Source organism: Pseudopipra pipra, chromosome 15, assembly GCF_036250125.1.
Source record: "Pseudopipra pipra isolate bDixPip1 chromosome 15, bDixPip1.hap1, whole genome shotgun sequence".
NCBI lineage: Eukaryota > Metazoa > Chordata > Aves > Passeriformes > Pipridae > Pseudopipra > Pseudopipra pipra.
Window position 1 is genome coordinate 911,673 of NC_087563.1, and position 27,102 is coordinate 938,774.

The window sequence follows — 27,102 nt, forward strand, 5'->3', positions numbered from 1 at the left end:
GTCCTGGATGAGCACAGCCACAGCCTTGGAGGGGGCTCTGTCCCTCTGGCTAAGCTAAAACCCAGACCAGCCCCATCCCTGGTCCCCCACCCATCAAAAAAATCCCCGGTCACATTTTCTTCCTCATCCCCACCAAAAACTGCAGCTTGAACCCAACGCCAGCAGAGCCTCCCCCGGTGGAGTAGCCTCCTCAGCAGGAGAGGATCCACAGCTGTAAATTACCCTGCGGTTGGAAGGTGTTTGCTCTATTTCTCTGGTGCATTTTTTTTCAAGCTCAAGGAATAACAGGCTGCACAGGGCTCACAGCGCCAGCACCCTTTGCAACGAGGAGACATTTTTTTGTGCTTGTGCGGTAACTGAAGTTAATCAGCCCTCCAGCCCCCTCCCTTTCCCCCTCCCTTTGGTGCTTTTAGTGAATCAGAAAAAGTTTGGCTGGATGCCTGGAAAGCACTTGCTAAAATCTGATCTCTTACTTCAGCAGCCTTAAAACAAAGTTATTGGCATTTATACAGTTGGAGCTTGCAGGCTTCCAAAGCAATAAAATAATAAAAAAAAAAGGGGGGGGGGAAAAGAAAGCTCTGCGCTCTGGTGCTATTAGAACCATACTTGCTCCACTTCATGCTGATTTTGCAGCATTCTGTGGGATGTGAGGTGGGGATGGCTGCGCTGGGCACTCCAGGGGTGTCCTGGCTGCGGCTGGAGGGCAGCGGAGCTTGCTGGGTGTCACAGTGAGAGTGGAGCTCCTTCGGCGATCAGGGTTGGGAGCCAAAACATTAGATTAGTCATACTCGAGGGCCTTCAAGTGAGTGTTTACAGTATTAATGGTAGATGAAAAGATGTGAATGCTGTAAGTTTTTATTGCCCGTTTTGTTACACTTTCTTTCTGGATTTATTCACGGGATTACATGTTTTGAGCCTGAATGGGAGTGAGGGATTATAGGATTTCTTTTATAATGATCAGTTTGGGTAGGAGTTAGCCTTTGGTGAACTGGAGTAAATTAATGCATCACTTAGGTTTAATATTTATTTAGTCTAAAGGAAGTTGTTTAGTTTTGCTTAAAGGGCTCTGTGTTGTATTGGAGAGATTTAAGAGGTCCTGAAGTGGATTATATTCTAAGGCCACCTTTCGCCCTCCTGTTCAAGCCGTGATCTGCGGGTTGCCCCATGTGTTAGTCTTAGAATTATGCTCCTCTGCTGCTGCCTGTTACCCTGTGGCTTTGTGTGCAGAGGTAGAAATCTCTCCAGCGTGTGTGGGGCTGGAGGTGTTCTGGGGCAAAACACCACGGCTTGGCTGTTCTATGTCTTCTGTTAGTTCCTTGTGTACGAACCTGCGGTGCGTTGATGTGTGAGCTGCCTGCAGTTGGTGGTCGGTGGCTCACTGCTGGCTAAAAACTTTCTTGTAGACTCCAAGCCCACCTGCACAGCTGCCGGTGGGTGACCCGCTCAGGGACAGCATCACCTGTGGGCAGGTTGTGGCAGCACTGGAGGGGCTGTTCCCCAGGCTGGGCCACAGGGAGATTGGAGGGTCTAGAGCTTCCAGGAGCAGGATTTAGACTTCTGGATGAGTCAGACTCCAGGGCTTTTCTGTCGTGTGACATTTCCACCAAGAAACATGGGGATGAACACATGTTGGGTCAGAGGGGAGCACTGCTGGAGCGTAGGTACAGCACAGCCCCAGCAGCAGCCCAGTATCTCACAGAGCTGCCTGGAGGACAACTCATTCACTGATCCCTTCCCCTGCAACAGCAATAGCCCTGTCTTGTTTTCTTCTCTTGCATCTTAGGAAGTTCCTCTGCTGCTTGGGGTTGCTGCAGTTCCAAAGCAGAGATACTGGATACCCTTGGGGACCCTGGAGACATTAATTTATTTATGCAGGTTGTTCTTAGGGATGCCCTTTCATCGATGGTTACTGATCTCTCCCTCTTATCACATGTCTAGCATCCTTCAGTTTATTCTCCTGCTACCTTTTCATACTTTCAGGAGCAATTTCTCTTCCACGTACTTTTTCCCTCTGTATTTCCCAGGGTGATTTTGGGTTTGGCTTTGGAGTCAGTCTCTGCTCTTCAAGCAGGTGAGAAATACCAGGAGCACCTTGCATGGTTGGAGGGGATCACCCAAGCTCTGCTGACTCTGGCAGCACCATGACCCTTAGGACATTGGGCTTGGGGCCTCCTTTGCCGGGGCAGGTGGGGGCTGGAGGCAGCATCAGTGTAGGCTGAGCAGTAGAATGCGAGGTTTTGAGTGCTGTCCTGGCTTGCAAGAGCTTCCAGCTCTTCTGTCCCTAAGCCACCTCCAGTGCATTGTCAGCTGGAGCACAGGGCGATGCCGCTGCAGGGGCTGCCCTGGCTGTGCTGTAGAGCAGAGGGTGGTCCTGCCTCAGCCTCTTCCCTGCCCTGATAAACCTCACCGTGTTCTTCTACGTGGAGCGCATCTGTCTTAGATTATGAAGGGGTCCCTGATAGGGCCAAATCCTTTGCTTTTATGGCTCTTGTAGGTTAAGATCCAGCTTTGGAATCTGATCCAGAAGCAAACACGAGGTCAGAGGAATGCACAAGGCAGCACTGGGCTATTTTCACATCTGCTGGTGTTGTGTAATAGGAAGGCTGCCGTGCACCATGCCAATAGCAACTTATGTTTCTCCTAAGCTCCTGTGCAGCGACAGACAGTTATTGTTTGGGGCTTTGTAAAGAGAGACACGGAGAAGTGTTGCTTCCACACATTCAGCGAGCCAGATCCTGCGGTCTGGCGGAGCTGTGCGCGGCACATGTCGGAGGCGTGAGCCTGCTGAGCAACTCCCTCCCCTCTCCCTGTCTGCTGCTCCACAGCTGTCCTTCCCAGGACAAGGAGGACAAGTGGAGAGTGCTGCCAAATGGCACTGGGGACAGTGTTGTGGAGAAGCAAGAGGTGGTCCTGATCACAGCCTGCCTGGCCTGCCTTGCCTGGCTGCCCCTTCTGCAGGTGTGCAGCAGTGCCACAGGTCCTGCCCTCCCCCTTCTGGTGAAGGTGCTTGTCATGGCACTGAAGGAGGGTGCTGGACTGCGCCATTCTCATGTCTACCTTCCCTGTGGATGGGAACCCACCTGTCTTCGCCCACCATTGGGTGACACAGTGTCTGTGTGTACTGCCAGGGGTGGAGTTTGGGCATCACCACATTGCTCCCGAAGCCTGCGCTGTGGGACAGGGCGAGTGGAACCTTGTGTTGCTCCCATCCTTGAGGTCCCCTGCATGCCAAGACTCAGCTGGACCCAGAGCCCTGGGGCTCCCAGGCTCAGTGATCTGTGTCTGACATCTCTGCTCAGCCTGGACCAGGACCACCAAGCCTCAGCACAGGATCCCTGTGCCAGCACCTGCCTCCTGCTCTGCAAGGGTGTAGAAGTCATGCTGAGAAGGACAGAATATGGCAAAGGTGGTCTGGGAAAGGCTGGACAGCTCTCTGTTGATTTTTCTGATTGCACCTGACAATTACTAGGCAGTGAGAAGACCAGGGAAAACTGCATGAGCAAAACCTGATTTAATTAGCAGAGGAGCTCAGTGATGTTGCAGTGCATGACCCCGTCATAGGCTGGAGGTGATGAGATGGTCCACAGCTCTGGCTCCATGCTGCTGCTAGACTTAAGAGAGCAGATGCAGTACCTGCCGGTGTGGCTCTGCTGGCCCACAAGCTGCAGAGACAGGGTCTGGTTGCATATTAAATCGTTTGTCCCAGTTTCAAACCCCCTTGCTCTCCAAGAAACAACTTTGCTGCTTGCCACAAGGGATTTTTGTTCCCTGCTGCTGACTCAATGCACCCTTCTATGAAGTTCTGTGTCCTGAAGCTGCCCCCTGTGTCCTGTTTCTGCCTCCTGATCTTTGAAGAGCTCAGGCTTGTGGATGAAGAGGATGCATGTTGGAGCAGTTGCCTGGGCTGGAAGCCCTGCTGAGTGGCACTGGGCTGGTGCTTGTGCTGATGCACACTTGGGAGGAGTGGGAGAAGCAAGACTGAGATTAGCATGGAGTGAATGCAAACGTGGGTCTTGCTCCTACAGGGGTGAGAGTGTGCAGCCTGTGCCCCACCGCTGGCTTTGGCTGCCTGCCCTGGGCACGCCCTGCCTCTGCGTCTGACAGTCTCTAGCCCCTAAGTGTGCTGGGGCAGGTTATCTGCCAGAAAGACCCCTCAAACACATGTTTAGCAGGAAGATGTGCAAGGACTAAGCTATTTCCAGATTCCCACCCTAGTGAGGCTGACACAAACTTGAGCTTCTTCAGCATTTGGGGGCTTGGGTGTGCTGTGGCAATGGGCACGGCGTCACCTGTGGCTGTTGCTGTGACAACGGGCAGCAGAGCAGAGCTGCTGCTAGGAGGCTTCAGTGTGCACCCCTGTGTGTGCAGTTTGCTTTTCCGAAGCTCCAGAGATACGCAAGTCGCTTCAGAGAAACAGAGAAGGACGCAGGTGTTGCGCAGAGCACACAGAAGGGGTACCTGTGAGGTTCGGATTTCCCCTGTTTCAGATAGCTGGATGCAGCATGGGGGTTGTATTTAATTTTGGTTTTGCTTTCCTTGTTGCACCTGGACAGAGGCAAGTGCTGCGGGGTTCAGAGTGCTGTGGGGTTTTGCAGGAGGGATGGCAGCTCAAACTCAAAACTGGTTTTTGCTTGGCCACAGCATTCTGAGGCGGGAGGGAAAAGAGTGGAACGGGCAAAGGCCACAAGGCAAAGGAAGTGTCGCTTCAAAGCCCTGTGGGTGCTTTTGGGATGTGGCGATGCTGGGGGTGGGTCCTTTGTTGGGAGGGACTTCAGGGGGCTCAGGTAAGATGAACAGCACAGGGGGGCTTGGGCAGCCCCTCAGAATATCCGATTTTGCTGTAAGGTGATAGCACCGAGCTGGTGAGCCGGGTGAGTGCGTATCTCTCTCTGCTGCAGGAGGCTGAGCTCGAGAGAGACTCCCCTGGGACTGAAAATCATGGTTTTGGATCTATCTACTCCCAGATCCTTGGGAGTATTTTATTGTTTCTCTTCCTTTCCTTAGGAGTTGGGAAAACCCATTGTGCTCTCTCCTCCGTTGCTGAACTGCTTTTGCTTCGTTTTCCCCCAGATATGGGTACTCTAGATATCAGTTGTGATAAATGCAGGTGAAAAATACGTTCAGGAAACATCATGATTTGAAAAGAGAGAAGAGGAGTGGCTGCTGTTGTTGCCTGGGTAGAGGTTGGTGAGGAATGATACCTGCTGCCAGGGCCTCTGCCTGGGGTCTCTGGAAACTGCTCTGGTCCTGGGAAGGCTGGGGTAGGTTGTGCTGGGGGAGCTGGAAGCCCTGGGCCCAGGGAGGCACCAAAACACCCTCCTGCCTGAGAGATGTACCTTCCTGTGCTCTGCTTCTTAGGTCAGGGGGCTTCCACCTGTGTATCTGTGGCCTCAACAAGTCTGAACATGTTTTTTTTTTTCTTTCTTTCCCTGGATTTTTGTGGTTTGATCACCTGCTGTGCTGTAACAGCAGGTACCAGCAGAAATTATGCAGAGCTGTGCATTGAGCTGCCTACCTGGTATGTCACCTCTGTGTCCTGATACCTCCCCAGATGTCCATGGAGGATTAGGCATCCAGCAAAGCAGCTGGAGGGAAAGTATATAAAAAACCCCCCCAAAATAGAAAAGACTGGCTCTGCCAAAGTATTTTCCTATTCCCATTCAGCAGCCTTGCCATAGCATGAAGAGAAAGAAAGGGGAACAGAGAGGAAGGAGGGGGCTTAGCCTGTCATGGTCTGTGTATTTCCCTTTGTGTGAGCTCCTTGCCGCCCTAGGGGCTGCAGTGGGTGGGAGCCGACGTGCCAATCTTCTCCCTCGGCCAAGGGCAGGCTGCAGATCTGCGTCCCTGCTACTTCCATGTGGGGCTGGGTTCCCTGGCCGCCGCTTCCACAGCCCCCTGCCTGCTCTGCCTGCACAAATAGCTGGATTTCAGGCTGAACCACATGGCAGTGTTGTCCACGTAGTGACAGCACATCCTCCTCCTTTGGACTCTACTCACACCCTGCTCATGCCTGCATTTGCTTTTTCATGAAGTTACCAGCTTGATTCTGCTGCAACCCATGGAAAAGGGATGGTGCTGCTGGGAAACCCAGAATGCCTTTAACCTCCAGACCTTAGGGTGCTATAACAGTGTCTGATCCATCCTCCTGCACATAGCTCCTGTCTCAGCGCTTCTTCAGCTTTCTGGCTGTAGCTAGGTGGGTGCTGTCGAGTTCGCTGGTGATGCCAGCTGAGATGAACATTGCTTTGGAGGCAGTGGGAGGAAGGGGGAAGATCTGAGGCTGTGGCATTGGGATAAAAGGCTTCAGGTTGCACCAGAGCAGGTTTAGATGGGATATTAGGAAAAATGTCTTCAATGAAAGGGTTGTCAAGCAGTGGAAGGCTGCCCATCCCTGGAAGTGTTCAAAAGATGTGTGGATATGGCATTTGGGGACATGGTTTAGCAATGGGCCTGGCAATGCTGGGTTAACAGTTGACTCAATGATCTTAGAGGGTTTTTCCAAAGTAAATGATTCTGTGATAAGAAGCAGGCAGTGGGGAACAGTTCAGCACAGCCTGCTCAGTGTTGTATGGCTGATGATGACAGGAGATGAGATGGAGTCCAGTCCATGGGCTCACCCGCACCGAGATGGAAGATGGGGCAGACTGCGGGAGCTGGGACTTGCCCCAGGCAGAGCCAGAGCCCCCAACAGTGGCCAGACTGAGGGGAGCTGGATCCTGAAACAGCAAGGGGATGGCCCTGAGGGGAAGCAGGGTGGTCAGGGGCCAAGTGCACCCTGTGATTTCTCTTTTATAATACAAATCATGTTGAGACTGATGAATTGGTGCAGGTCCCAGGGAAGTATATATTGCATGGATACAAATACCAGGATACAGCAATTAATGCATTGCTCTTCCTACAAGGTATTCCCAGCACTCTTTAGTCCTCTCAGTTCCTTTTTCTCTTGCTGCATATTTCAAATCCCTTTCTTTCCTTCTAAAATACTATCTTTGGCATCATTTTGAAGGACAGCTTGTTAAAAAGCTGTTGTATCTTTTGGAATGCCCTGAGCTACTCTTGCACAGAAATCCAGAATTAACAGAAAAATGCAGGGAGCAATGGTGAGCCTGGTAAATAACTAGGGGCTGTAGCATGTGCGCTGGGTGCCTGTGGGCATGGCTGGTGGGATGGGTATATAAATTAGAAAATGGGAAGAAGAACATTATTAATAGAAAGGCATTTTGCTGCTTCTCTGATGTTTTTTTTGAGGAGAAGGATGGTCTGGAAGGCTGGCACCGCAGTACTGCAATCACAGGGGCTGGGGTCACTTCTCTCCTGTCAAACCTTGGGTGATCTGCTGATGGTGCTGCTCCATGGCTTTTCCCATTGGAGTGTTGGATACAATCCTGATCAGATAATCATATTTCCTTTTCCAAGTTGCATTCAAATCATAAGTGGAATTTGACTGGGTTATAGGAATGTACAAACAAACAGCGAGTGGAGTGTGTGCTCCACTTCCAGCCTTGTTCTCCAGCTCTAACATGGAAGCTGGTTTTGACCCCCTTAAGCTCCCAGGCCGTAAGGTTACAATCCCATATGAATAGCATCAGTCCCTCAGTGTGAGGCTGTACTGTAAGACTGCATGGTGCAGAGTGGTATTGATTAGCTGTAAAATAAATTATGATCTATGTAGTGCAGGTTTCTGACCCCATGGTCGTGACCTTGCGGTGATTGGGGAGACTTCTGACCAGCTGAGATCAGAATAGAAAACAGCCCCCCCAGCAATCAATAGGGAACCAACAGCTCTGGTGGCTGAGGCCTGTTACAGGAGGCTGCATACACATGGCATCTTTATCCTGGGGAGCAGGCGGTTCTTCTACGGACTTCATCCGAAATTAGATGTGAAACTCCATGTTGGGCATCCTGCTGTATGACCAGCCAGCCTGACCATGGGCCTTGGGGATAGGAAATGTTGTGGTGCAAAACAGGTGTGCATGTTTCACCATCAGGGCTTTCAATGACCAGCAAAGCTGGTACATCCCAGGTTGGAAGGGAGGAGTGAGGGCAGCTTTGCCTGGTGGTGCTGGCTAGGCCTGGACAGCATGGAGAGTCTGCCCTGCTTATCATAGAAGCACAGAATGGTTTGGGTTGGAAGGGACCTTAAAGACCACCTTATTTCAACCTGCTGCCATTAATCAGGTTGCTCCAAGCCCCATCCAACCTGGCTTTGAACACTTCCAGGGATGGGGCAGCCACAGCTTCTTAGGCCCAGAGCTCTTCAGCATCTTAATAAATGACTTGGATGCAAAACTTTAAGGGATACTAAGTAAGTTTGTGGACGATACAAAATTGGGAGGAGCTGTTGACTCCCTCGAAGGCAGGGAGGCCCTGCAGAGAGACCTGGACAGATCCGAGGGCTGGGAATCACCAAGCATACGAAGTTCAACAAGGAGAAGTGCTGGATTCTGCCCGGGATGAGGCAACCCCAGCTGTGCTGACAGACTGGGAATGAGAGGCTGGAAAGCAGTGCTGGGAAAGGGCCCTGGGGGTCCTGGTCGGTGGCCAGTTGGCCCTGAGTCAGCAGTGCCCTGGCAGCCAGGAGGGCCAACCAGGGCAGTTTTGGGTGCCACAATATAAAAAAGATCTAAATCTGTTAGAAAGTGTCCAAAGGAGGGACACAAGGATGGTGAAGGGCATGGAGGGGCCATACCAGGAGCAGCTGAGAGCACTTGGTGTGTTCAGCTGGAGAGGAGGAGACTGAGGTCAGACCTCACCGGGGTCTGCAGCTCCTCCCGAGGGGCAGCTCCATCTCTGCTCTGTGTGAGCAGTGGCAGGGCCTGAGGGAACAGCTGGAGCTGTGTCCGAAGAGATTTAGGTTGGATCTCAGGCAAAGGTTCTTCCCCCAGAGGCTGGTTAGGCACTGACCAGGCTCCCCAGGGCAGTGGGCACAGCCCCAAGGCTGCCAGAGCTCCAGGAGGGTTTGGACAATGCTCTGAGGGACAGGGTGGGATTGTTGGGGTGTCCTGGGCAGGGCCAAGAGTTGGACTTTGATGATCCTTAATGGTCCCTTCTAATTCAGAATATTCTGTGATTCTGTGATTTCTGGGCAATTTGTGCCAGGGCCTCACCACCCTCTGAGTAAAGAATTTCTTCCTAACATCTAATCTAAATCTCTCCTCTTTTAGTTTAAAGCCATTCCCTCTTGCCTATAATAAATGGGAGCAGTCTGCCAGTGATGCAGAGGGCTTTGTGCTGTTTATGTTGAAAGAGTAGGTAATAGGAATTTAATTGCTGTTTAAATGTAGCAAACAAGAAAATGGAATTTATTTGCTCAGCTTAGATTTCTTTCTGGGAGCCTGATTTCCCCAGCGTGCACCATCACCACGCGTGCCAAGAAGCTGAGCACCACCAGGTTGAGTTGGGGGGTTTCACTTCTAAATGAAATGTGTGCTAACTCTGCCCCGGGCCAGGAAGGCTGAGCTGGCAGAGCTGCTCTGTGCTGGGTGCTGGGCCCAGGTGAGGGTCAGCTGTGGGCATTCCCAGACCAAACAGGGGACTGGGCATGTCTGGGGCGAGGCACGGTGCTTCGTGGCATCCCGGGGCTGTAGGAATGGATGTGGGTGCCTCTAAGAAAGGGCTCCTGGGGAACCTTATGCCATAAGGTCTCAAGTCTGTGTTTGCCCATGCCTGGCCTGAATTTCACCTCAGAAGCATTTCTTCCCACTGCTGGTGACTTGCAGTGGGTGAAGCAAAATGTGTGGGGATGCAGCAGCCCGAACTTGAGTGATTTTAACACTGCTTTCTTTTTTCCCCCATTTAAAATGTCTCAAAACCAGATTTATTTTCCAAAACTGTTGAGAATTGTTCTCTGAAAATAGGAAACCTGCAATCTAAATTAATTAAAAACAAATGAAACTTTTCCCCAACTCAACAAAGCAGAAAGATAAGAAATCCTATTTGTCTGGTGTTTGCAGTGTAAATATTTCCAGGCAGAAGCGTGGCTAATAGAGATTGGAACAAATCTTTTATTAGAAGACAAACCCTGCTTTTCTTTTCTGGCCCTAGGCTCGTGCGTTTGTTAGATCGGATCCTGAAGGCAGATTGACAGTTTGGTTTGGATTAAAGTCAACACATGCTTTATGCCATATTTTTGATAAGGCTCAATAGTAATCTGATTTTTTTTTTGTGCTGTCTTTAGTACACGAGCAGCAGAATTGTCCATTCTTGGGAATATTTTTGCAGTGAAGCCATTGAGGAATTTATTTCTGGAGGGAAGATGAAATTACTGGTGTTAAAAACTCTCAAAATCCCAAGTAAAGTTGAAATCCATTAACTGCAAGCTGTAAGCGTGACATGAGCTGGGCAAACTTCAAGCGTTTATTAACTGATCTAGAGAGTGGTTTATTTAAATACCTTTGGAAAGGCAGAGAGGAGGACACTGGCTCACACAGGGGGACCAGAGCAGGTTCCTGTACTTTACCACCAGCTCCAGCTCCCAGTTCTGATCGGCAGGAGTGAAGATCCTCACCATTTGTACCTGTACGTGCTTGTGAGTTCAGGCTTCTTCATGGCAATAACAGGCATTGCCACTGCCCGCTGGTTCCCTGGACCACCTCCTGCAGTGTGTCCCAAGGTGGGCTTTTGGGTACTTATGCCCATTAGGTGCAAGTGCTTATTTATTTGTACAGTATAGATTCATTCTGTTTTTAAAGAGGCTTCACTCTCCAAAGCTGGTGTCTTTTGTCTTTACTGTAGTCCCTAGAAAGAAAGTGCGGAAAAAAGGTAGAAAGAATGGGGAATGGGGGGAACCAAAGGAGAAGATTCTCTCTTCTCTGGCAAAGGAGGAATTGCTTGCTGCCTTTGAACTCTGTGCCTCAGCAGCTGTGTGCCTGGAAACCTGTCTGCAAAGCTTTGGGTCTGGTTTCGCTGCAGGACACAGCGATGTGTTGTGCCTAATTTTGTGACCACCTCCATCACTGATGCCAGTGTGGAAACTTCCAAATGGGGTTATTTTATCAGGGATGAAGCCAGTCCCAAAGTTTTCTTGGGAAACTTTGTTGCTTGAAGGTAACCGGTGCTGGCAGGACCTGCCGGGTGGTTGTGCAGGGCTAGAACTGGGCACTGGAAAAGCTCTGACTTGATGGTGATGCTGAAAGCAACCGAGATACTTATCCCAGCTATGTATTAACTTCGTAGAAAATGGAATTAATGAAGCTGAACATCACCTGGGTCTGCATGCATTTGAAGCTGCCTCCAGCAGCGGGTTGTGCCCAGCAAGGGGCTTAGGTGTGCTCTGTTCTGAGTGACAGAGCTCCTGGGACATGTGCCAAGGGGTGTGGTCCTTGTTCCTCTGCAAGACGGTGGGAGTTCCCTGTATCCATCTGTGTTGGGTGAGTCGGAGATCTCCAGCCTCAAATGGAAAATGTGTGTTTGCACAATTAGCGTGGCCCCTTCCTTCCCTGGGAGCAGAATGGTTTATTGATTTCTGTGGCCCACTCACCCCCACCTATTCAGCAATAATGACCCTTCCACCTCAACTCTAAATCATCTCAGCCTGCCTTGCCCGTAAGCCCTCTAATCTTTTTGAGTTGTTGTTGGTATTTAGGCTCGTGGAGGTTTATGATCTGTCGGCACTGGCTGCTGAAATGCTTTATTTATCCATAGGCTGGGCCACACAGGGAGCGTCCTTATTCTGGTATCATGTTCAGGATGCTGTAGTTAAGGGTTGTGTCAGCACTTCCATGCACAAACCTTGTTATTCAGGGGTTTTGCAATTCTGTGGAAAAGAAAACCAGCGACCTGGCACGGCAAGGGGAGGCTCAGAGGCATACATGAAAGCCCAACAACCCTCTGCCCATTTAGGGATTATTAGATGGGCAACCTCTTTCCTCGAGGAAAATAGCCAAAAACATCCTCCTCCTTTGGTTTGATTTTGTGAAAAGAAAACCCTCTTTTGTGTGCTTGTATTGGGGTCGGATGGGGAGAACACAGTGAGGTAGGACACTGGCTGGAATCCTCTCCGGATGCTTAAAAAATAAACATCCAGGGGTGTGGAACAGAGCTGCCTTCTCCTCGGAATACACCGGGGTGTGCAGGGGCTGGGGAGGCAGCTGCTCCCTTCACCCTCTTCGTCCAGCCCCACGCCCGCCCGGCACTGCAGCCCTCGGAACAGTAGGTGATGGGGTTTGTAAATGCCATTTATTGCCTGTTAGTGCAGGAGCTTGTGGGCTTATAAATTACTCGGAGATTTCTTGATAATAGAGGGAGCGTGGTATAAACAGGAGAGATAATAGGGCTTGAGAATGTATTTCAAAGCACTTTTGGGGAAGGAGAAGTTCCATGGCTGCTGGCAGGTATGGGGCGATCCTAGCTGTGCTGGAGGAAGAGCCTTTACAGAACAACCCAGCCAGGATATTTTTTATTGCTCTCTCTAAATGCTGATGGGTTTTGTGGTGCTCCATAGAGCAGCCTGGAGCAGAGTTGACAACTCAGAGTGAAAATGCTCCTCAAGCCCACTGGCCCAGGACAGCAGGCTGGGGCTGACACTGGGGGGAACTCGGGTAAGCAGAATTGATCAGTCCACAAGCAGGAGCAGGCAGTGGCGAAGCGCTGAAGGGAGCCCACAAGAAAGATGGAGAGAGACTATTTACAAGGGTATGTAGTAACAGGACAAGGGGGGAATGGCTTCGTACTGACAGAGAGTAGGTTTAGATTGGATATTAGGAAAAAATTCTTTACTATGAGAGTGGTGAGGCCCTGGCACAGGTTGCCCAGAGAAGCTGTGGCTGCCCCATCCCTGGAAGTGTCCAAGGCCATGCTGGATGGGGCTTGGAGCAACCTGGTCTAATGAAAGGTGTCCCTGTCCATGGCAGGGTGGTGGGACTGGGTGATCTTTAAGGTCCCTTCCAACCCAGGCCATTCTGTGATTCTGTGATTCCTCAACTAGGGGACCCTGTGGCAGCAGGATTTTCACAGAGGGAAACCAGGAGCACCAAATAGATGCTCGACCCTTTTTTTAGCAGGTACCAAGCTGGTGTGACTGGCAGCCCTCAGTTGCTGCTCCAAAGCCATTTTTCTCATCTCTGGGATGGTGCCAGCAAGTCTTGCAGGACTGTGCCAATGTGTAGAGCAGGCTGAGAGCAGCAGCGAGGGGACTGGAGTGTTGTTCTGGGGAAGGCAGTAGTGAATTGGGAGATGCAGGAGCACATCTCCTCAAATGTGCCTTGAGTTTAGGTCACTTCATTGCTTACTTCCCTCTCGGTTTGCTATGACCACGTCTGGCAGGGGCAGGAGGGAAAGGGTTGGCACCTTCTCTGCAGGCTTGTGAGAGCTCCAGGCTTGGTGAGGAGCGTCTTGGGTGCCAGTGCTGGAACAGAGGTGGTGCCTATCTCTTCTTTTTCCCTTGAAGCTTTCGGGGCTGACCATACACTTTGTTTACAGAATACAAACATTTTTTAACATCTTGGTTTTACGTTGGGGATGTTTTGGATGTGAAGTCATGCTTTCTGATCACTGCAGGAAGTTCTGCATCTCAGACCATGTTTACAGGTAGTGCCACCCTAGGGAAATGATAGGAAATAGAAAAGATTGTTAATAATGACTATAATTGATTGAGTTTTGCTAAATAGAAGTGGGTCTTTCGAGGTAAATTGATTTGAATAGATTTATTTAAAGCACGTAGGACATTTACAAATGGAATTTGGTTCTGTCCCCCTCCTATGTCACCAAGGCTCCCATGGGGTTCATCTGGGAGTTCATGGAACGTCCAGAGAGCTCCATCCTGCCTTACAGTTCATGAAATAGGTTTTGCAAGGCAAGCAAAGCATAAAGCAAGATCAAAAGAAAATATCTCCGTTGCAGAGACAAAGGAAATCTTGCATCTTATGTTTCAAATAACTGATCAAATTACTAATCAAAATCACCTCTGAAAAGCCCTATTCCAGAAATAGCTTGCAAGACTTGCACGAAGAAAGACATTTCTCATGTACATAGGCAGGGATCTATGCAGGAACAACTCTAATATTGCAAGTGCTTGGTCACAGTAACTTTAGAAGAGAAAGAGGAAGCAATGAAACTTGTCATCAATGGGTTGGCAAAGTGGGCAACTGAAATGGGGAAAAGCTGTTTGAAGGACAAGGGGCAGCTCATCTCCAGGGCAGTCATTTCACAAATTGCCATTTAGTTTCAGGTGATTTGCTGCCCTACTCCCCTTTTCACCCTGACTGCTCTTCCTCAACATTGGTGCCCCAGGATCTTGCCTTTAAGAGGCCTCAGTGGGTTCCAGGAGCTCCAGTAGCCTGTTCCTGGGAATTGTTCTGCTGCTGGATTGTGCTGTGCTGTTGTCCCCATTCCCTTCCCTCTCCTGCTCAGGAGCCTCCAATGTCATTTCCACACCTAAGTCTGCCTTGGGCACAGCAGTGCTGGGCACCTCTTGGCCCCTGCAGTTACAGGGCAGATGGATCTTATGTCATCTCTGTCCCCTTTCTGAAAATTTTGGGGTTTGGTACAGCTGTGTACGTTGCTCTTTTAAAAAGCAAGGGTTGTGCCCCTGGCTCTTGCAACAGTATCTGAAGTTAGAGCTTATCTAATAGTCAATTTGGATATGGTGGGTGATGTCCAAGGACAGAGAACATGTCATTACATACTGCCAGCATCCTTGACACATGAGAAATGGAGGGGAAAAAATAAATGCCCATTGGTGGTTGGTATTTTATTGGGTTTTTAGACCTGAGGAGAAGTCACTGTATCTCTGAATCATAGCTTGAAATTTGCAGAGATGTTCACATACAACTCTTTTTCCTGTTTTGACTCTAAAGGCCTAAAAGCTCTGGATCAGCCTGGGTAAGGGCAGGTCCGCAGTGACCCCTGGCCATGTGTCAGCCACATTGGGCAACACCAGCCCTGCTCTCACAGGCTTTGTTTCACTGGGTCAGCATGGAGAGCCCAGAAAGCCCATCCCCAAGCTAGGCATCCCCCCTGCATGTTGGAATTAAACCCTGAAAGTGAGATCAGCCCAGAGAGACCAGACTTTTCCCCCCTCAGTAACTAATAGTAGTAGGCTGGTGTTGAGGAGACCTGTAACCATGGAGGCTGCTGTGTATTTCCCAGTTTCCAGTGGTGGTTTGATAGTTTCCATAACATGGATTTGATACTTGCTCTAACCTTGCAAAAGTCTCCCTTCAGAGCAGTGCTGTTGGAGACTGTGGGAGTGAAGAAGCAGCTTGGTTGAATGATGGAGAAGACAAGCTTGAAGCGTAGTAGGGGAGGGTTCAGACTATGGGAGGGATTTTGAGTCTCAAACAGCTAATGACAGCCATCCTAGCAGCAGGCATGAAAAAAGTGGAGAGAGGCTAGTGGGGGTGAACCAGGGCAGAAGTGAGGTACCAGCAGCACAAGTGTTCCCAGCTGAATGACTCCTGCAATTTCAGTAAATCCCCTGAATGACCTCCAGTTATTGTTAGATGGATTAACCTCCCTGTCCTTGGGCACAACCATTTTCTTATATTCCAGCACGGTGTAGAGGCTGCCAAATCATGGGATGAGTGAGCAGGGACATCTGAGGAGGTCCCTGTCCTTGGCATCATTCCTGCAGAGGGTCACTGAGTGTTATGAGTGTTATGAGCCAGAATGAGCAGGACTGGGACCAACTGGAGTTTAGTAAAAGGTTTCCAGAGAGGAAATGTGATAGAGGAATTCAATCAAGTCCCCAGGCATCTCTGCTGAATAAGCTGTGGGCTTTTGGAGAAGCCACCTCTCACGTGAGGTCAGTTCTTGGGAGCTGCTGTGGAGACAGTTGTTAGCCACATCTCTGTTTGCTTTGCAAATGCAGTGCAAAAAGGTATTTTGGGAATCCTGCCCTGAACTGGTGTGCACTGCTCGGCAGTTGCCGGGTTTTACCCTAGAGGGAGTTGCTTTTCTGCAGTGGGAGCAGGGATCTGTGTGTTCCTTGGAGGATGTCAGGGGTCCGGGATGAAAGGAGCTCCCAGGTTAAGTATCGGATCTGCTGCGGTGCTGCCCCTGCAAATGTTTATTCCATTTTGGGGAGGTTGGTCTCTGATGATATTCCTTCTCCTTCTGATGGCAGTGTTTCCTGAGTATCCTTTGGGTTTTCCATGTCTTGTGCTTTTGCTCCTGTTTTTGTGGAGGTCTTGTCTGTGCTGGTATCGAGCAGAGGAGCAGGTCACCTTGAACCTGGCGGGCCTGTGCTTTAAACTGGCGTTTCAAGCCCTCGCAGCAAATGACTCTGCCTTTTTCCAGGGTTTGGGAAACCTCTGACCAGTTTCAGGGTAGTGGGCTTGGGGTTTCCATTCTGCCCTGCTGCTGTGGCCAAACGGGTTTGCAGCTGGAGCATCTGCCCTGGCAAGAGATTGCTGCTGGTGGAGGGAAGGGGAGAAAAGGTCAGGAGTGCTTTGAACCTGGCAGGTTTGTCAGCAATTGGGCTCAGGTCTCGTTTGAAGAGACAGACAAATTGCTGGTAAGTATTTTTAGTGGGGTGCTGCAGCTTTTGTTCCAGGAGCATCCTGCTGGGAGCACTGACCTGGTCTTCACTGCAGCCCCACCTGCCAAGCCAGGCTCCTCCACCACGGTGTGTGAAACAGGGCGAGGAGTGGAGGGTGCTGGGCACAGACCGTGTGCTCAGCCAGCAGCACCCTGGGAGAGGGGGGCAGACCCTCACCCTTGTTTCTCACCTTTGCAGAGCTCCCTGTGCCTTGGGCAAAGGCTTTTAAGTTGTTCAGGAGTAAGTTGGCTGCTAGGTCTGCTGCAAAAAGGGCCTCCTCCTCCACGCACGCTGGGTGGGTGATGCAGACAGGGCGCTGCACTGCTGCTGCGCCGGGGACCGCGTTCACTCCTCCTGTGTTTTGGGCTGGTGAGACGTAACGGTTTTCTCTCAAGGTTTTATTTCTTGAATGCCTGTTTCAACTGCTTGAAACCACTAGCAGACAACTCTTTGCAACAGGCTGAATTGCAGAATGGGTATAATTCCTGCATATCAGGGCAGTTTATTTCAGCAAGAAAAGTTTTGTTGTGTTAAGGTAGCGGAGGCAGTTGTAGCATGCCAAGTTCCCTGATCCACGGTCTCACAGGGGTTGATTGGAGTTGTTCTGCAAAGCCTGCTGTAGATTTCTTTTCAGCAACACTCATGCAGTGAGGAGGGATATGGGCATGAAACCACTTCTGAGAAATATGTGTGTCCTGGTGTGAGCAGCGAGGAGTGGTGGCAGCAGGACAGGGCCATTCGGGGGTGCAGGGTTGCCTGTGGCGCATGCGAAGTCTGAAGGACGTTGCCACTGATCAGCAGAGCGAATGAATACGGAAACTTGCCCCTGAGCAGAGAGTGCACCCTGTGGAAGGCATGGCAGGAAGGGGGAGAATTGTTTAGGGTTTTGGTTTGCCCTCACTGAACTTGATAGCATTGGAAATGACTGTGGTGAAGTGGCATCAATGGGAGCTTAGCCCATCCCCAGCAAAACCACCTGGAAGAAACCATGGCAGATTTCAACCATAGAGGGGGATATTTTGAAGAGCTAAGGGTTGGGGAAGCAGTACTTTTTGTAGATCAGGACTGTGAGAGCTGCTGGGAGTGTAACACATCATCCAGAGCCGATCCTCTCTTTTCTCCATGGGCTGTGTGTCTCAGGGTGAGTTTGATCTTCATGGTAGGATGTGTCAGGGAAGTTTAGGTTGGATCTCAGGCAAAGGTTCTTCCCCCAGAGGGTGGTTGGGCACTGCCCAGGCTCCCCAGGGCAGTGGGCACAGCACCAAACCTGCCAGAGCTCCAGGAGTGTTTGGACAATGCTCTCAGGGATGGGGTGGGATTGTTGGGGTGTCCTGGGCAGGGCCAGGAGTTGGACTCAATGATCCCTGTGGGTCCCTTCCAGGTCAGAGCATTCTGACATTCTGTGTCCAGAGCAATGCACATGCAGGGAGGTCTTGGGGCTGTGGAGGTGTGAGGGTTTCTGCTGGCACCAAGACTTGGGTTGCCATGATCAGACACCATCCACGTCCAAGCCAGGCAGGTACAAGGAAGTGCTGTCCAGGGAATACCTGGCACCAAAGGGGTGAGACCTGAGTGGGTGATTGGACTGGGAGATGGCAGGTAGGGCAGTGTCTGGAATGTTGGGGTTTCACCCTGTCCCTGGATGGCTCTGCCAAGGTCGAAGGTGAGTGGCAGAGTTAAATAAACAGTTGGGTGATACTAGTCCAGCTTATTGCTATGTTTTCTCCAATAAAAAAAAATTAAACAGTGCAGTAGTAAATGAGAATGTTGTACATTTTGGAAAACTGGGTGCTGAACATGGGAACAAATTTGGAGCCCTGGAACCCAGCCTGTCCAAATTCTGTCTGTTGAGTTTGACAGCTCCAGCATTAATGCTTGCAAGCTCCTGTAGCCCAGGCTGCACAGAGCTGCCCCATGGAAACCTGAGGTGACCTCATGAAACCACCATGGAAATTTAATGGATTCAGTTAGCATGAGAGGAATATGTTTATTGAGCTGTTTGTTTGATTTTAATGTCCTCTAATTTTCCTTCTGCTTATCTCTTGAAACTCTTGTTCTTATTATTCTGGAATCATCACATTGTTTCCCAAAAATACAGTTCGCTAAGATATGGTTGGATTCTTTTTCAAATGAAAAGCAGTGGATTTTGTGGGAGGGAGTTGTAGCACTCAAGCAGAGATGAACTGCTTTGCACTGACGCGGGCCCTGAGTTGCCCTGCACTGGTGTCTCCCCCTGAGACAAAATCACATGAATAAGCACAATTTTGAGTCAGGATCTGTCATATCACTGATATCAGAGATGTCCTATGAGACCACAGGGACATTTTAAAGCTCTGTCACGGTCTTGTGTCCCAGTTTGGGAATCCTGGACAGGACAGCCAGAGCCACTTGACAAACACACGTCAGCGTGTCCATCTCCCACACGGAGCATCTCCGTTCTCCCCTGGAGACCTCGGTCGACAGGCAGTTGGCCAAGGGTTGGAGCTGCAGAACTGAGCACCTGCAGTTCCCTTTGGGTCCATGGGGACCTGCAGTGACCCTCCGAAATCCAGCACTGGGGGAGATGAGGTGCCAAAGCTGGAGTGGTCATATCTGTGTGGTGTCAGGTCGGACCGTCCTTCCAGCGCTGACCTCCCTCGCAAGCCCTGGGCAGCGGCTCTGGGAGGCAACACGTTGCCAGTCACAGTGGAAGTCAGAAGGACCACCCAGTTCTGATAAGGGCAATTTAAAAAGGAAGGGGAAGATTGTGAAAAGAGGGGCAAAGAGGCACAAAGGGAAGAAAAAACCACCCCACTGCTGAACAAAACTGAAGATCAAGACTGCTGTTAAACACACTGCCTGCGAGGGAGGTCTCACCGTGCCTTTTCTAATCTAGAGCCAGCCAGGATTGTATTAACAGCTTCAACGCAATGGAACAAATTAATCCCTGATGTAATTGAAATCGGTGAGGTCTCACAATAGGTGAGTTTGACCCAGTGGGATAGAAATAGAACAAGTATTGGAATGAAGGAGTGAAACGAAGTCACACTGTTCAGCCATTGGTATTTCATTCCTAGAAACAAAGGCCAGACAAATGCAGAGAATACATGGCTCTGCTGGGCATGGTTGAAAGCTGCTCAATAATATCAAGCTTTGAAGGGATATTTCTATGTGGAGAGGAAGTATATAGCAGAGATATAACAAGCATTAAAAAAGAAAGAAAGACAAAGAAAGAAAGGAAGAAAGGAAGAAAGAAAGAGCCCTGCTTGCTCCTTGCCTGATGGATTGCTGTGGTAAAATAACACCAGCCCTTAACTAAACGAAACAAAAAAAAAAGGATATATTTCAACTGGAGAAAATAATAAAAAGACTTAAGATCTGAATTGTACTTCTGGAGACTCAAAACTGTTGAGAGCTCGTGGCAAGTGGTGGCGTCCTGCAGATCTCCCTCAGCTGAGATGCACGGGGTTGTTTGCTTTGGTCAGCACAGGTAGCAGGAACTGGTCCCAGCTGGGAAAGAGCTGCCTTTGTGTGCTGGGAGGTGGCTCTGTCTTGGCCCCTTTGGTGCTGCTGCACCACAACACAGCACAGGTGCCAGAGGGTGGACTGGCTTGTTAGGGCTGCTGAGCTGCAGCTGCTCGTGGGGATGGATGGCAGTAATAATGTGACCTAGGGGCTGCTGGCAGTGACCTGGCTCTGAGTTGGTGAGAACAGGCAGATGCAGGTGGAGATGGGGAGGATGGGGGTGGTGGGGCATTTGAGAGCTGCACTGCAGCACTTGGGCAGCGCTCTGGTGACAAGCTGTGCAGTGTGGGCAGCGCTGACTGGACAGCTGGGGTTCTAAAAGCCATTAATCAAGGCTGAAAGCCTGCTCCTCCTCAGAATTAACCATTTCCCAGGGTGGAGCAAGTTTAAAATGTCACCATCTCACCAATGGTGTGTTTTCACAGTTCTGGCTACGGCTCATTCCATCATTAAAAGGGGAAAAGGGGAAACTTGTTTTTTTTGAAGGTGGCATCATCTTTCTCTAGAAAATGGTCAAATACTGGCTGATGGGCCATAAAACATTCATTTCCTGAAACTCTCAGGTTCCAGTTTTTTGGCACTCCATCCTCCCTTCCTCCTGGTTTCATACCAGGTTCAGTAACACTGTGTCTGCCACCTGAAGGTGGATGGATGCGTTGCTTTAGCAGTGATCCATGGCTTGGACAGCTGGTGGGATCTCAGGAGCTGCTGGGGAGTGTGGCTGAGCAATAGCTGTATTTCTCAGAGGCTGTGTGTTTCGGAAAGAACAGAGGTCTGACACTACCTGAGGAGATTTAATCTGCCTCTGAATGTAGCAGGCAGCTCTCTGGAGGAAAAGAGGCTTCGCTTGCAGAACAGCTTTTGGATCCAAGTATTTGTCACCTCACTGAGTTGTATGTCCCCTTTTCCAAGCCCTGGAAACATCTTCCCTTTGGTTCTTATTTAACATATCTGAAATTCAAAGGGACAGGCAGGCTTGACCCCCTTATCACCCCATTTCCTTCTCCTTTCCAGCTCCATCCCTACAAGCACTTCAATTAAGAGTGAGCAAACTGCCTTGAATTTCACATACTGCAGCAACTTGAAAACACTCAAGTCCAAGCAATGTGGGGCTCAGTTCCAGAGCCTGTCTGTGCAGGAGCAGGGAGAGCTCTGGGTTTTTCGCTGTGATGGGCCAACAACTCCTGCATGGGCCCATGCCAAGGGAGAGCTTGGCACCCGTCCTCTTTGCAGGCAGGAGCCCCTCTGTGAGGTGGAGGGGAGATGGAGATGGTCTGTTCTTGGCTTTCTTCATGCTGCAGCATGGTGAAATGGAGGTTGGGAAGAGAGCAGAGAAGGGGAATAGCCTGAATGCATTGCAAGGAGAAGCACAAGGGGCAAAAGCATTATTCAAGCTGAAGGACACTGTTACTAAAAGTGTCATGGTTTAGGAACGATACCCCCCAGTTTAGTTTTTCCACTGAGACTCTCCAAACCACACTGCCGCTCCCTCCTCCTACCCCTCCTTCCTACCCCCTCTTCCCCCTCCTAGAGGGGAATTGGAGGCAAAAAAGGTTGAGACAAGAACAATTTACTGGAAACAGCAATGAGATAAGAAAAGGACCGGTAACAGCAACAATATTAACAGCAAAAGTGTACGAAAGTGGCTCACATGCAAAATGCTCACCAGCCTGACTCAACACAACCACAGCTGGTGCCAGCCTGCCCCGCTGCCCCCTGAGGACCCCCTTCTCCTCAGAAGAGAGTCTCTTCCTCCTGCCCTTGGCAATGACATGAGGTGGTATAGCCTAATGTTTGGGTCCTGGCCACACCCCCTCCTGGTTACTGCAAAAAATTTAACCCTGTCCTGGCTGGAACCAGGACATAGAGTGAACAAATGTAAACTGGAGGTAAATATACGAGGTAGAAAATGAAGGCAGATAATATTAGTGAAGTGTTTCTGAAACAGACTTCTAAGGAATCAAAGACAAAAATGGTTCATGTCCTAATTTGTGGACAATCTGTAAAGTGGTACAGCTCTTGTGGAGTGAGATCTTTTGGCCTCTGGGTTTTTAATGGGACATTCATGCGTGTCCAATGAAATATTTTTTCTCACCAAAAAGAAAAATCAAAAAATGTTTCGAGTGAGGTACTTTGTAAACGCCATTGGTGGAATCTTTTGCGGAATCTCGTATCTGCATCATTTTGAACAACTGCTTCCACGGTGCACCGTGCTGCCCTTTCTCAGTGCATCCCAGAGGGTGCACAGTCACCAACCGCAGTGACATCACCCAAGACTCAGAGTGCAGCTTAGCTTTTTGGATATTTACTTTCTAAGGAAAAAATATTTTTCCATGGGCAGCAGGAGGAAACAAACACCAAAGTAAATCTCTAAGTTCTGTTGTTTTGCAAGGCTTAGCTGCATTGGTGCGATTCTGGCACTCTTGTGCCATAGCCTCTCTCCCACGGAACGTGCAGAGCTTCACTCCAAAGTGCCCACTCCCTTCACTCTGGTTTCCTTCTGCATATCTGAACATGGAGCTGCTTTGCATTAAATGAATTTCTAATTTGCACTTCTAAGCCCAAAGAAGTGACTACACCCAAGCAGTGCCCATCCACTTCTGCCTGGCTCTGGTCTAGGCTCTGTAACACAAAGGTAACAATATCTTGGCTATGGATTGACTTTGCAGCTAAGTGGAGGAAAAAACAGCAAATAAGGAGTGCATTGTGTTTCACTGTATGCTGAGGATGGCTGTCATGGTGAGCTAGCAAACCCTTCTGTAATTGGCATACAGGAATTTTGCCAAAGTCATGGAAGCAAAGTGGTTTGTTACTTGCCTTTGAGGACTTGAGAAAGATCTGTCTTGGATATCCTCTTGTTGACCTTATCAAGTTAACTTTCATGTGTTTAGAAGGACATGGAGAAAATCATTAATATTGGGTTGATTTGATGGCTGAAAGGTAATAAGTATTTCCTGCTTATCAGATGGGGTTTGAGAGGACTTTGAATAGCATGATTTGTTTATCTTTTGCAATCGGTACGGCCCTTAGCGAGAGGGATTTTGTATTCCTGATTCAGCTGGGGGAATAACAAATGGTTTGCTCTCTATTGAGGCTTGGAGGCTCCGTAGCATAAATAGCAAAAACATCAGGAAATTCTGAAGTCCAGCTCCCAGCTAACTTGGCCATGTTGTGGGCCTTGGACATCTCATGCTGTAATGCTTTATGACATGAACAACAACAGATTAACATCCCCTGTTACTGGAAAGCTCGAAGTAGAAAATCCTAAGTGCATGGAGGTTGATTGGGTGGAAAGCCAAATCCTGTGAATGTGGCTTGGCACAGTGGGGATTTCATTGACCTTGGTGGGGCTGGGCTTGCTCTCTGTTCACACGAGGCATCCGCGAGTGCGGAGATGGGGCACAGCCTGTGCGGGACTGACACTGCTGCTGTCGGAGGCTTTTCTTGGATTGCTGTGTGGTGAAACCTTGGGTGGCATCAGCAAAATGGTCTTTCCCTCACCCTGTGTCTGGGATTTAACAAATAGGGGAGTCATTCTTTAAGCTGAAGGATTGTTGTAAAGCCATTTAAAATGAAAGTACTCATTGTGTAAGAATCATTTGGCAAAAAATCACTGGAAAATCTCCCATGTGGACTTGCTGAAGACAGATGTCGTTTCTGCTTCTGGTGGCTGTTTGGAAAGGAGGTAGGACTAAATGCACCTACCTCGAATGATTGGACAAGGACAACAGAGGAGGGAGAGCTGCTTCTTTTCAGGTGTGAGGTGTTTCTGATGCATCAGTGGCTTGAGGTGATAGTTGTTTTTTAAAGGAATGCTGTTTATTCTCTTGCATAAGCTCTGTATTGCCAAGTGTGTTTTTAGGATGTCTTTGTAGCTGTATATTATCACTGAAAGGTGTAGTGACAAATAACTAATAAATGGATAAGGAACTGATGGAAAAGAGAAAGAGAGCAAGAGTGAAAATTAAACCAAATTTGATGCTCTGATTTAACGACTGGGATTTTGCAGATCTGTTGCCAAAGAATGAGATGGAGTTATGTGAAACCACTATCCTGAGACGTTGAAGTTGTTGTGCATAGACAGAGGCCCATGCCAGTTGGATAGATGCAAACCAGACCATAATACAACTTCAAATCCCACCAAAATGCTGGGGGAGTCCTGCCTCCTGTCCCTGGAGAATGTCCCACAGGGTGTGGTGCTGGTCAGGAGGCAGAAGGTGCAAGCAGCTGTTCCCTTCAGCAATCTGTTGTGTGCAGCTCTGGATCCAGTCTGTGGGTTTTGCTGCCTACTGTGTGGACACGTGGATGATCAGATTGAAAGGCCAAAAAAAGATGGTGGTCCCTTTGTGTATGATATCTTTATAAGCAGCACAACATATCAACAGTAAAAAAAAAAAGGAAAAAAAATCCTTTTGCTTTGGTGAACAGGAGTGAAAGCCCTTAAGTTTAAGGGACTTAAAGGCATTTCTGCATTTGTTTTTATGATTGTTATGGAAATATATTTGGGGGTGGATGTACTTGGTTTTAGGTGACCTTCTTGACTGAGTGTTGGTGATCGGTTGCTGAAGGAGACATATGTTACTAATTTTTTTGAAATTTAGGGAAGAGAGTCTCTCTTATGGTATATATATAAATGGACCTTTTTATCTCAGAGAAGTTCGCTGCTTGAGGGAGTGTGCTCTGTAGGGCAGGGATCCTGTGAGAGTGGATTTCAGCAGTGATCAAATAGGTTTTGTCTCATGAAATCAACACTGCATGAAATTTTGTTTTTGGGTATTGATGCTCTCTGCTGCAGGCCAGATGCAGCCCAGGCTGGCACAGCTAATTCCCCTTGGCCACACTCCAGCAGAGCATCCTGTTTCCACAGAGTGGTTAAGCATGAGCTTATCTTTAAACAGGCGGCTAAATCCGGGTGGTTTCACTGCTGCTCTGGACCACAGCTTCTTGGCCAGGGGACAGGTCAGCTGCAAGGGGAACCTGGAGTGCGTTCTTCTTCCAGGATTTCTTTGCCTAGGTCAGAGCTGGGCCTGCTGCTGGAGAAGTGATGGACTGATTCACACTTGGGCTGACTGTATTTCGGGGGTCAGTGTCACCTGCTGATTCCTGCATCAAGCTGCTGCTGGGCTTGGATGAAGTGTTGGGCTGTGGGTAGTGCCAGCCATGTCCTTGGCTGGGGGAGGAGGAGATGTCATCCCCCTGCGCTGCCAGGGGGATGTGCCCTTCTTGCAAAGCTTAAATAGCTGCTCTTAGGCAGGACAGTGGTGACAAACATGCGTAGGAGTGTTGGAGATGTGTTTGGGGCTGAGCACAGTGCAGGATGCTCCGTGGGTGCTCCCCAGTCCACCCAGGCACTGCAGCTGCGGGCTGGGGCCTCTGCAGTGTGAGTGCTCCCGAGACAATTAGAAGAGAATTAAAACATGTTTTCGAAAACAGATTGCCTTTTCTGTTGGGAGTTTCTAAGAAAGCAAAGCAACATGCCCTTCCCCCCACTTCAGATCCCACCTGTTTTGGTTTTTTTCCTAGAAAAATGTGAAATTCATTAACATGTGGTGAAAGCAATGTAACGACGTCATCTTGATTTAAAATCTGTTTTAAATCTTAAAATGACGGAGCCAGAATTTTAACTGCAAATAGTCTTGCTTTGTGGGCATGAGGCAGACTGTCAGCATGGTTGGAACATCTCTGGGCTTGGTAGTTTAACATCCCTTGCAACAATGGCATTTGAAAAGAAAGCAAGAAGACATGTAGGAAGGAAAAAAAGACATTAATATTATTTCTGTCAAAAGCCAAGTCCTGCTTGCCATGGTGCCTGGAGAGAGTGGAGCGAGCAGAACTCAGCTCCATGCTGAAAGAACTCTGTCAGCATCCCACTGTGCCATCCTACCGTGCCTTCTGGGCAGGTGCCATAGCTGCTTCTCCTCTCACATCCTCAGTGTTGGGTCACAGCTTCTGGCTGTGCTATTTTCTGACAGTGGGAAATATTGTAACCCTTGTAACTTCTGTCAACTCCATGAATGTCTGTTTAGACCTGGCATCACCCTGAGCCTCCCTTTGCCCAGCCTGGGCCCATGCCTTCAGCTCCCTATGGGCTTCTGACAGCAAAAAAGAGTTAAATCACTTTCCCTCCAAAAATTCAAATAGCAGAATCCAAGCATTTAATAATGGCACCAAAGGCAATCGTGCAACATCACTGTGAACCTCATTGCTGTGGCCACTGTGCTGAACGTGGTGTTTTGGTTCAGGTTGCTTAGTGAAGGTCTGGTGCTGAGCAGCACTGCCGGCCTGAAGTTTTCCTCCCACTGCAGGCCTGGTTGTCCCCTTGATAATTGAAAAGTTCTTTTGAGGTTTTGACTTTCAGGGAGTGTATGACTTCGAAGTATTTGCTGGTATGAGATGATATATGCAGGAAGCTGAAGTGGGGCTGTTTCATGTGTTGTGGCCACTTGCTCTTATGTGTTTTAGTCTGGAATGGATCTGAAGAAGGATTTATTGGCCTTTTTCATTTGCATCGCCTGCTCCCTCCCCACACTGATACATTAGAACACTTGCTTGCAGGCCAACAGGAGGACAAGAGTCCCATGTTTCTAAATGATTTATTGTCCTGTGAAGGGAGTCTGCTACCAAAATGTTGTCCATCTGTGAGTTTGGAGTGGGCAGCGTGGATGTTATGGTGCAGATGCTCCACAGATCACAGATGGACAGATCATGGAGCGATTTTTGGGCTTTCATACTGTTTGGGTGTGAAGTGCTTTAGGGTGCATGCTGCCCAGGCTCCCCTTTGGGAGGGCATCTTGAGAACATCTGTGCTGTCAGGTACTTGGACCTTGGGCAAGTCAGGATGACTCATGGAAGCAAAAGCGGGAATCCTGTTTTGATGATTTTTGAGAACAGTTAAGATAGGAAACTAAACAAAAAGTTTCAGGTAATATTTTAAGACTGTAGTGAACTAAGGTTAATTTACTGCATTGGCCAGAAGAGACAAATGAGGTGGCTGAGGCAATCACACCCCTGCTGATCACGGTGTGCAGTGGCACATGACTCTCACCATTCCTTGTGATCTCTCCCCAAGCCGTGGTCCAGTTGAGGTGGACAGAAATGCATTCACAGACAATCACCAGTGA

General features: G+C 49.2%; 1 protein-coding gene across 2 annotated transcripts in view; it reads left to right on the top strand.

Annotated features, from left to right (window-relative positions):
• Window positions 1-27,102, top strand: part of FGF18 (fibroblast growth factor 18) — a 76,575-nt gene that overhangs the window by 4,476 nt on the left and 44,997 nt on the right. The gene's annotated exons all lie outside the window — the stretch shown is intronic.